Genomic DNA, 9,146 nt, shown 5'->3' with positions numbered 1-9,146 from the left:
CCATAAGGAAGCAGAAGGAATTATTCCCATAGATCCTGCTGCTGTTAGACCTCTGTCTCTGGTGTGGGGGCTGCAGAAGACTTGGGTCAATCTATGGCTGGTTCCCAGTGGCACCTGAGTGCTGATGCTTCTCCAGTTACATCTCTCCCACTAAAGATGTCTCTTCCAGGGAGTGATCTTTGGCCTGATCCATATAGACCTGGCCCTTCTCTAGAGCAAGATGGCTATGTCCTGGTATGCAGCACTCAGATATCTAGCTCTGGGTGGTATCCCACAGACCTGAGATGGTTGTTTCACTGTATTGCTTTCACAGTGCCTTAAATAATGTGGGGACAACATGCAACGCCCTGTGGAATAATGTAGGAGGACTGTGCGGAAGAGAAGCAGCCAAACTTGATGCAGGCCCTGAAGGAAACCCCAGAACTACACCCAGCTTGGAGGAAACAAGCTGGTTTGGTGGGGAAGGGTGCCCATGAGAGAGCTAACCCTCAGTGTGGTTGACTGTGGGGAGCCAGGTTATCTGGCAGTATCAATGCACCCATGCATATCCCATGAAAGAACCTGAGGACACTAGGAGGGATGCCACACCTTGAAGACTTGTAGCATCATGCCTCCAAAACTGCTTACAAGCACCAGTTCTACAGTGATTTCTGCTGGTATCTGCCATGCACAAACCCTGCACGCCTCCACACTAGGGCAGCAGGCTGGGGCAACCAGCAAATCCCACGTCAAAAAAAAGGCCACAGGTCAATGCTGGCCACACAAAGTCAACCCTGGGCCATGTCCTGCCATAGGCTCAACCCCTCCAAGTCTCATGGGGTTCCCACTCTTCCATGGGAGAGGTGAGCAGGCTTTGGTTGGTGAGGCTGGCATGGAGACAAGCAGAAGTGCACGAACAGAAAGCAAAACTCCCAGCTACTGAGATACTTCGAGACATCACTGCCAGTATAAGCATCATTATCTTGAGCTGACGTTAGCCCAGTTGCTTTTTAGAAATTACACACAAAAAAAAAAAACCACCCCAAAAAAAACACCAAAGGGAAAAAAAAGAAACCAACCAGGAAGAGATGAACTGGCAGTTTTTAATCACTTGCAAAAGATTAGAGGTTGACCACGTGCTCACCTTACGCTTAAAATAGATTGTATCATGTCAACAGGATGCCCATCTCTAATTATAAATGATATTTCCCCAGACTAAACAAAGTTTGATATTTATGCTCCATTTCCTCCAACTCCTATTATAGCCTGTTTTTTTTTAAAAAATATGTGAGGAACAAGAGGGCCAAGAGCTTTGCTCTGGCCACTCTTTTTCCATTCCTGCTGTTATTCAGGGAAGTTTGCTGCTGGGAGCGTGGTGATGCTTTAAATGCTGTGATTTTGGCTTGCCTTGGTGTTGACGCTGGGGTGAGTGGGACAGGGGGGTTTTCCTGGTCACCAGGTCAGCTGTGGTTCCTGTCCCAACTCAGCCTCATCATACGGTGCCTGCAGATCTCAAGAACTTTGTCTTTGGTTGAACTCAAAGAAGATGTCGCTTTTGGCATCTCCCCAGACTAGGCCTGGCTTAATCTCCTCTGGTACCAACTATAACCTTCCTGAGGTCCACATGGCCTTGGGCCGTGAAGACATTGCTCCACTTACAACTGCAAAGAGGACATGCCTTAGCTATCTCCAAACCAGCTACCAGTAACCCAAGTAGCTGCGAAATTTATCCAAAAAGCAGGGTAAAAAATGCATGTCCGGTTCTCCTGGGACACTCGGCACTCACCCAGCCAGACGTGACTAGCTACGAAGGGGTTAGCTGTCTCCACGTTAGGAGGCTGTGATTTGCAGGATGGGCATAGTCCTGGCTTGTCTTGTCACTCTTGGGTGGCTGCCTGTCTCCAGGCGCTGCTTGACACCTAGGCAGGCAGTGCTAGAAAATTGAATGGGAAAGCAAAATGCACACAACGGTGCTCAAGACCTTCGTGGAGTGCTTGAGGGATGTTGTACGTCACTTGGAGTGGCAGATATTGCTGAATCTCCTAGTGTGAGCAGGTACTACTTCAGGATATAGATAAGGTGGCTTTGGTGATAAGGGTCTGCTGCAGAGTGAGAGACCACAGAAGATAACACAAATAGAGTTGGGGAGGAAATGATGGCCAGATGTGGGGGTTGCTGGGACATGGGGCAGTGAGACAGTAAGAGAAAAAGGAGAGGGAAAGCGTGTGGGCAAAACTTCCAGGGAAGGAAAAGCATATCCCAGGAGGTGCAGAGAGTCCCGTCATTTTGGGGGGTTGGAATGGGGCAAATGGAATTTGTGCTGGGATTGTGGGGGGCTGAAACCATCATCAGGGTTCTCTGGTTTTATTTTCCAGTGGCTGTGGGCCTCACACTGTTGCCCAGTGAGACTTTGAGGTATGGCTTGCAAGCAAAGTTGCCAGGTGAACATCTTGAGAAGACAGAAGAGAACCTTCTGCCTTGCACTTGCCCTGCCATCTCTGATGGTCGGAGGCAGCCTGCATCCAACCCAGATTTTTACAGTGTCTCTGGGGTTTGTCTGCCCCCTCTACCATCTCTAGGGACATCTTCTAGCCTGTGCTTGAAACATGCCAAGCTTTATCAACAGGTTCAGGAAACTGTGCTCCATGTGACAAATCTGGTTTATCTTGAAATGGCAAACCAGACGAGACTGATGTGGTTTCCCTTGCAAACATTTCTCATATCTCTGCCTTCCACTGCAGTGGCAGGAGGATCTATGAATCAGGTGGTGCTAAACAAGCTGCAGAACAGTTTATTCTGTTGTCTGTGCTAATGGGGTTAAAGATCATGTTTCTCTTTTTAGACCTCCTACTCAATTCAAAGTATGAAATACCATCCATGCTTCTTCCTTTTTTTCACTTTCTTTTGGGTAGGAGAAGGAAGAGGAAAGCTGGTCTCTCCCCCTGGCGTTTTCAGTCCCTGCTATTGACTCAGACCTTGCAAAAATGACTTTAAACCATCAACCACCACTTAAATAATCAATTTTCCCTTTTTGTTGTCCCTTCTCTTTCCACCTCTTTGCCATGTTTGGATAGGTGGTGTCTTACTGCAGGGAAGCTGTAGTGAAGGGATTACTGGCATTTTATCTGCAAAGCCTTGTAGCTGATCATGAAATAGGAAATTTTCAGCTCTTGTGGAAAAGGGTTTCACCACGGTTGGTTAAGTATGTGATCTGTCCTGTTGTTTGCTCCTTCTATGCTGACTTTTTAGGCAAACGCTGAAAAAAAAGAAGGTTGCAGTCATAATCCTAGGGAGAGAAGAAATGACTTAGAAATGCTCTATTTTTGTCATGTTCCTTAAACCCTTTGATCCTTCCCATAGCCCCTTGATCCATCACTACGTCACCACTTCTGAAAGCATTTTTTTTTATAGCCCACAGCTGGATTCTGGGTTATTTCCAAAATGTCTTTACTTCCTGCGCAGTGTGCAGTTTTTCTTGAATAATCTAACTCCCACCCCCAATTACGTCTTTCGGACTTTTTGAGTAGAGACACAGTATTTAAACCCTAGCTTCATCCCTGAGCATGCTCCTTGCTGTGCTGACAGTACGTCACGGCAATCCCTACGCACAGTACTGGAGGAGAAAGGTACCGGCACCATCTAAAGACCCCTCCACACCAAATAACGAGGGCGGGGTACACTGGGACATGTGAGGGAATGAACATTGGAGTTGTTTCAGTGGAGAGAGAAAGCAGACATAGGGCAAAAACCTGAAGGAAGCAAGGCCTTTTTAGTCCTGCTTATCAGTCTCTTAGATTTGTTCAAGATCCTGGAAATTTAATTGGATGCTGAACATCTCCTTCTGGATTTCAGAGGTGGGATGGTCTCCTTTTAATACAAATTTGTAACCTCAGAATGATGTCATAGGTGAAAAAGATGAGATCTCTCTGATCACATGTAGATATCTGCAAGGTCGGCATCTATCAAATAAACCACTGATCTTGATATCCTTCACAGCCCATGGAGGGAAATGGAAGCCCTTCTTGCTCATGATTCATCTCGTTCTCCAGAAGATGAGTCACCCGCAAGGAGCTCCTACTTTCTCCTGTGAACACAAAGGGAGGGGTGAGTGACTAACGCGGACACAGATTCAAAATTAAAAGGAATGAGTCCCTCTTGCAGTCACGAAACAGGGAGCTGGATTTTTTGCTGGTTGTGGTTATATGTCCTGATGGTGCAAACCCCAGCTTTCCAGCCCAGGTTGGACATACCAATCACTTAAAATACTGCCCAGGTTCCACTGGGAGAAGCCACTTGGGGCTGGTGTTTCTGGATGTGTTACAAACATTATAAGTGGTTCTGCCATTGCCTTGAAGGTCTGATATCTATCGCCTCATTGAGCAAAGCTCTGCACGGGATTCCTGCCCCGAGGAGCCTCAGTACCCCTATAAAGCATCTCATTGTGCACAAGTGAAAAGATATCTGTTAGCAAATTGGGATGCAGCTTCTGGGGTTAGATTGTACATGCCTTTTCCTCCACAGGTCGGATGCGCGGGGTTTTAGACAATAATCCTTATAGATCTCATGACCTATCATATCTAGAAGGTCTTTCTGTGCTCCATGGTAAGCATCTCTTGGTTGGAGGAGAGGGATTCTTAGGATTTTCTTTCTGGTGTCAAGACACCTGTATTTTTATCCTCTCCATAGCATGAGTGAAAAGAAAAGAAGCTCTTTGGTCATTGTACCTTTCCAGAAGGTCCATGTTCCTGCTAGCATACCTCACAACTCAAATGGAGGAAATAAGCTGTTCCTAGGACTCAGGACCTTGAGGGCGGCCACATTGCTTATTGGTTCATATTAACATCGCCATTAGATCTCCGTTGTTTTTGGTTGTCAGATAAGACGATCTTGATAAATGTTTAACACAACCCAGAAGGGATCAGTCCTTTTACTGTGCGTCAGTGAATATCCCCTGATTGCAAAGGAATAATAATAGCTTATGACCAAAGAAAAGTGGAGGCGTTCAGCTCCCACCGACCTTCTGATTTCTCCAGACACACACATGCCAATACCCATTCCTCCTTCACCCGCAGCACTGAGGAAGCTTCTCGCCTCTCACACATGGTGCTCCCTGTGCTTACCCCATGGTGGACCGCTCCCAGCTCAGCCCATTTCATCCTTGAAAAATGCAGAGAATTTCTAAACAAACAGAAAAAAAAAATAGCCAGCGTGCTGTGCAATATGAGGTTGTCATAAGGTTTGAGATTCAGGGTAAGAAAGTCATTGGAGGTGGTCAAAGAAAACATTGGTGATACCTTTTTAGCCACTGAACAAGTCGCCCATTGACATGTGCAGGGAATACGGGACAACGGATTTACCTATACTTTGCCTGCCCTCTGGTGGTGAATGGCTGCCGGTTAGTTAATGCATACATACATATTTTTATATGCAGATATATATATGTGTATGTATATGTACATATATTTGTATGCACACATGCATATGCATTGACATATATGTCGGAAAATGCTTTCATCTGAATTGTACTTTGAACCCGAATGTTACAGACATGACTAGTGGTTAATTATTGTCATTGGCTGTAGCTGGTGTTTTTAATGCTGAATTTAATACTGAAGATTTTACTGTGATGGTGTTAAAATTTTTCAGTTAAAATGATTCTGTATGAAAATAATAGGACTACAGTTAATTATTTGTTCCATCTTGGAGAGACCAGTGAGCTCTTCATGTGTCCTTTTCCTCTCTATAAATAAACTCTCCTGAAACTGGGATGAGCTGTACAAAATCAAGAGCAAACTGTTTTTCCAGGACCAGTTCTTATAGCAAATACAGGACAGCATAAAAATAACTGCCGCAGCATGGCTGTGCTTTTCCCTACGCAGTGCCAGTCTTGGTTAGCAGGAGGGCACAGAGAGGAAGGTGGCCCTGGGCTGAAAGGGTCTCCTTTCCCCTTGTAGTTGCAAAGAGCAGAGGGATTTGCCGTGCAGCTCTTCAGACCACCTACAAACCTGTCCAGCACTGGGACATGAGGTATCAAGGATAAGCGTGTTCAACTTTGCGGCTCTCAGGACTTATAGAAATACAAAAGGCATTGCCGAAAGACAGTGTCCCCAGCCTTTTCTCTTTGGGATGACCTATTACATTCGGAAGGGCAGCAAAGGTGGTTCCTCAGGCTGTATTCATGTTGAAGGGGTTTCTCTATGTCTAGAGGGAAATGAACTGGAGAAACTTCTCGTCTCAGCACCTTCATTCACCACTCAGCATTTCCAAGTGAAACTACAGCATTTCCCCTTTGGGAAAATAGCCTTCAGCCCTTCAAGCCCTTGAGATTTTCAGGCCCTCCTGTAGATTATTACCCTGATTTCATATTTGCCTTGGATTGTGTTTTGAAGCCATGCAGGGATAAGTACACCATGTCCCTGGGCTCATGTAGCCTTAGACAGTATGGCGGTGGCATCCATAGTGTCCAAACCCACTGTTTATAGCACATTGAGCAGTACTTGTCTGACTTTCTGTCTCATGGTAGCTCCAGCTGAACCAGTGACCAGTTCCTGGGTGCTGGATTCAACTCTTAAATTGCTACCACTGGTGGTCTCCAGGCCAACGAGCACCACCCCAAACAATCTTGGGGCATGTCTGGGGACAGGGATATTCCTACCATGTGGCTGGGGTGTTCGGGAGGAGAAGGGAGTTTATTATCTGACTCCAGTGCCAGGGAAGGGTGCAGGCATGTGTCATTTAATCATGCAGGTGTCACCATTGCTTTCTGAGGAGCACCCCTTTGCGCTTTTCCTTTTCTAAGTCCAGAGAAGCACCATGCAAGGTTGGTTGCTCTCAACACTCAGGGCTTCCTGTTGGTCCAGATGTGGGGAATGATTTGCTGGAGACTTCTCAGGATGTGAAGCTTACTGTCCCTTTACAGCCAGAGGACTCCCCATCGGGGAGTACCCGCTCATCTTCTGCTGGCTGGGCACATGCGGGCAACAGTGCCTGAACATACAACCAAGGCAGGTTCATCCTACCTAAATGAAGACTTTTTTTGTTCTTCTAACCTCACCTGGTCAGGAGGTTATTAATCCCAGTGTTGTAGAGTCTGTACCCTTCCCAATACTTGGCCATCAGGACAAAGCTACAACAGCAAGGGTAGAGAAGAGAAGGTTTTCAGGCTGATCCCTCCTCTCCATAGTGTGAGAAAAAGCATTTCCTTGGTTCCCCTGCAGATTGGACCTGAAAGGCTTGGACCCACCATAAGCATCGGGTCATATTTCCCTCTCGTCCCGACTGCTTTGCCGTCCTGACAGGTGCAGTCAACCAAGCAAACCCAATGACATCTCTCCATGAATAAACTTTGGCACCTTGTTTGGATAACAACCTGTGATTATTCCTTCTGGTGCTTTCTGTGCGATGATGGTGTTTGGGGAGCTGAAGTTACAGATTTGGCCAGGCAGACAATCACCTCCGCAGGGAGCCCACACAAGTAGGTTAAACAAAAGCTTTATTTCCACTCAGCATTCTCGGAACATGGTGCCAGGATTTCACAGACGGCTCAAAACAAGTATTGGCAAGGACCGCTCTGCTCCTGTGATGCTTTCTTATTGCAAACAGCCCTGAGTCACAAAATGCTTGTTCAGAGCCAAGCCTGAACTTCCTTTAAAATCAGAAGTGTTCAGATTGACAATTTTCAGGTTTGTTCTTTAAGGCACTAACGTAGCAGAGCAGGGCTCGCATGCAGAGGAGTGTAAGCAGTTTCTACCTCACCAGACTCTCAATCCATGGCTAAAGCCCTCTGGTACTACAGTAGAAGACATATTCAATAGACCATGGTTATTAAAGCAGTTAATTGCAGTACATCTGCCATCAGATATTATTCTTTGCTATGGAGTTGGACTTGATGATTCTTGTGGGTCCCTTCCAACTCAGGACATTCTATGATTCTATATGCGATGTTTGGACAGTGCAGTGCTCCTGGTGAGCAAAGACCTCAAGATTGGAGCTCAAGCCATGCAAAACCTGTTTGCTGCCTTCTCCTGCCCACAGTTTTCTGACTAGCGTGGAGAAAGGTCAGTTGGTTTCCTGCAGGTTTTCAATATTTTGAAATACTGTTTCAGTTCCAGATTTTGAATGCAAAAATAAATAAAGAAGGAAATTGGATGTGGAGTTGGGATCTGAGACATCTGCCTCCAGGGCTGGAATTGGTGACTGAGATAGCCCAGCAGATGGGCAGCTGAGGTGTCTGGCAAACAAACTGTTAGAAAACCAGACCATTTTCCATTTAAAAACTGCAGAACGTTTGCAACTTGGCAAATGCTAACAATAGTAAAAAAACTTCAATGCTAATAAATGCCTTCTGTTCAAGGCCAACTGGAATTTCATGCATTGTATCATGGTTTTCATTTGGGCATCAGGGCTATGTAGATATTTCACTTTTGGTCCTTGGCCCTACATCAACTTTCCCTGAGCTTCTCTGCACAGGTTAATGAAAAAATGTTTCAGACCTCTAGCTTTGTGAAAATGAGCCTATTTATTTTCAGAGTCTGTTGTACAAGTTTTTTTAACTGTACCTGCAGTCCATACTATGTAGCTTGGCTGCTGGACAGCCCTATATTGAGAAGAGAGAATGGCAAAAGGGGGATTTAATTCCTTAAAAAAAAAATTATTTTGAAGTGTCAATGAAAGCAGTCAATAAAAGCGAACCAACTCATAAAATTTTTCTTGATTTTCAGGAGATCCTAAACAGACCCTATGCAGGAAAAGAGGCTATATTACACCATGTAATGGCAAAGTGAAGGGCAAATGTCATGGATCCAGACTGATGTGGAGTCAAGAAGCTAAGAGGAGAACTGCATGACCAGGATTCACTGTGCAACCACTTTTGTGTGTGGTCTTTGCAGTCCCCCTCCGGGTCCTGTGCTGTTTAGCAGAACCTGGAGGTGCTTAGAGATATTGGTCAAGGAAGGAAGGAGACTCACATCTGTAGATATGATGAAGTCAGGCTTGGGAAGGATTGTGAGCAACTCTGGTGAATGAGGAAAAAAATGGTGAATGAAATTTAATACCAACAGCTGTAAAGTAACGAGCATCAGAGGGAAAGTATTAGGTGCTTCTTACACTGCACAGAACATGGAGCTGGGGAATCCTCTCCTGCGGTTATTCTAAGGAGATTGGGGGAG

This window comes from Phalacrocorax carbo, chromosome 1 (genome assembly GCF_963921805.1).
Source record: "Phalacrocorax carbo chromosome 1, bPhaCar2.1, whole genome shotgun sequence".
Classification (NCBI taxonomy): domain Eukaryota; kingdom Metazoa; phylum Chordata; class Aves; order Suliformes; family Phalacrocoracidae; genus Phalacrocorax; species Phalacrocorax carbo.
The sequence above is the reverse complement of the archived record's forward strand: the minus strand, read 5'-3'. Positions refer to the sequence as shown.